Source organism: Arachis ipaensis, chromosome B5 (genome assembly GCF_059453495.1).
Source record: "Arachis ipaensis isolate K30076 ecotype BB chromosome B5, ASM5945349v1, whole genome shotgun sequence".
Lineage (NCBI taxonomy): Eukaryota > Viridiplantae > Streptophyta > Magnoliopsida > Fabales > Fabaceae > Arachis > Arachis ipaensis.
The window spans coordinates 110346212-110348547 of NC_142440.1; the positions used below are offsets into that span (position 1 = coordinate 110346212).

Below are 2336 nucleotides of genomic sequence, written 5' to 3' on the forward strand. Positions count from 1 at the left end.
ATCTCTTCCTCACTCACCAAAAATCCGAACCCCCTCTCTCTCTCCGAGTTTAGATTTTCTCTTCTTCTTTTCTTCTACTCTTCTTTTCTTCTTCTACTTACATAAGGGAACCTCTATACCTGTGGTAAAAAGGATCCCTATTATTATTATTTTTCTGTTCCCTCTTTTTCATATGAGCAGGAGCAAGGACAAGAATATTCTTGTTGAAGCAGATCCAGAACCTGAAAGGACTCTGAAGAGGAAACTAAGAGAAGCTAAATTACAATAATCCAGCAAGCACCTTTCAGAAATTTTCGAACAAGAAGAGGAGATGGCAGCTGAAAATAATAATAATGCAAGGAGGATGCTTGGTGACTTTACTGCACCTAATTCTAATTTACATGGAAGAAGCATCTCCATTCCTACCATTGGAGCAAACAACTTTGAGCTGAAACCTCAATTAGCTTCTCTGATGCAGCAGAACTGCAAGTTTCATGGACTTCCATCTGAAGATCCTTTTCAGTTCTTAACTGAATTTTTGCAGATCTGTGATACTGTTAAGACTAATGGAATAGATCCTGAAGTCTACAGGCTCATGCTTTTCCCTTTTGCTGTAAGAGACAGAGCTAGAGTGTGGTTGGACTCTCAACCCAAAGATAGCCTGAACTCTTGGGATAAGCTGGTCACGGCTTTCTTAGCCAAGTTCTTTCCTCCTCAAAAGCTTAGTAAGCTTAGAGTGGATGTTCAAACCTTCAAACAGAAAGAAGGTGAATCCCTCTATGAAGCTTGAGAGAGATATAAGCAACTGACCAAAAAGTGTCCTTCTGACATGCTTTCAGAATGGACCATCCTGGATATATTCTATGATGGTCTGTCTGAATTAGCTAAGATGTCATTGGATACTTCTGCAGGTGGATCCATTCACCTAAAGAAAACGCCTGTAGAAGCTCAAGAACTCATTGACATGGTTGCTAATAACCAGTTCATGTACACTTTTGAGAGAAATCCTGTGAGCAAGTCAATATGATTTCTCAGAGTCTGAATGGAATGCAAGCTGCATCCAACAGTACTCAAGAGGCGCCTTCTGAAGAAGAGGCCTATGATCCTGAAAACCTTGCAATAGCAGAGGTGAATTACATGGGTGAACCATATGGAAACACCTATAATCCCTCATGGAGAAATCACCCAAATCTCTCATGGAAGGATCAACAAAAGCCTCAACAAGGCTTTAATAATGGTGGAAGAAACAGGTTTAGCAATAGCAAGCCTTTTCCATCATCCACTCAGCAACAGACAGAGAACTCTGAACAAAATACTTCTAATTTAGCAAACTTAGTCTCTGATCTATCTAAGGCCACTGTGAGTTTCATGAATGAAACAAGGTCCTCCATTAGAAATTTGGAAGCACAAGTGGGCCAGCTGAGTAAAAAAGTCACTGAAATCCCTCCTAGTACTCTCCCAAGCAATACAGAAGAAAATCCAAAAGGAGAGTGCAAGGCCATTGAAATGACCATCATGGCCGAATCCAAGGAAGAAGGGGAGGACGTGAATCCCAAGGAGGAAGACCTCCTGGGGCGTCCAGTGATCAATAAGGAGTTTTCCTCTGAGGAACCAAAGGAATCTGAGACTCAACTAGAGACTATAGAGATTCCATTAAACCTCCTTATGCCATTCATGAGCTCTGATGAGTATTCCTCTTCTGAAGAGAATGAGGATGTTACTAAGGAGCAAGTTAGCAAGTACCTTGGTGCAATCATGAAGCTGAATGCCAAATTATTTGGTATTGAGACTTGGGAAGATGAACCTCCCTTGTTCACCAATGAACTAAGTGATCTGGATCAACTGACATTGCCTCAGAAGAAATAGGATCCTGGAAAGTTCCTAATACCTTGTACCATAGGCACCATGATCTTTGAAAAGGCTCTGTGTGACCTTGGTTCAGGGATAAACCTCATGCCCCTCTCTGTAATAGAGAAACTAGGAATCTTTGGGGTGCAAGCTGCTAAAATCTCATTAGAGATGGCAGACAATTCAAGAAAACAGGCTTATGGACAAGTAGAGGACGTGTTAGTAAAGGTTGAAGGCCTTTACATCCCTGCTGATTTCGTAGTCCTAGATACTGGGAAGGATGAGGATGAATCCGTCATCCTTGGAAGACCCTTCCTAGCCACAGCAAGAGCTGTGATTGATGTTGACAGAGGCGAATTAGTCCTTTAATTGAATGAGGACTCCCTTGAGTTTAAAACTCAAGGACATCCTTCTGTAAACATGGAAAAGAGGCACAGTAAGCTTCTCTCAAAACAGAGTCAACCAGAGCCCCCACAGTCGTCAACCAAACTCTAAGTTTGGTGTTGAAC

General features: G+C 41.7%; 1 non-coding gene across 1 annotated transcript; it reads right to left on the reverse strand.

The window, feature by feature from the left end:
- Positions 1-706: 706 nt before the first annotated feature.
- On the reverse strand, positions 707-814 carry LOC148565353 (small nucleolar RNA R71). The gene has a single exon (XR_015884719.1). It is a non-coding gene; the product is annotated as a small nucleolar RNA R71 (small nucleolar RNA).
- Between the last annotated feature and the right edge of the window lie 1522 nt (positions 815-2336).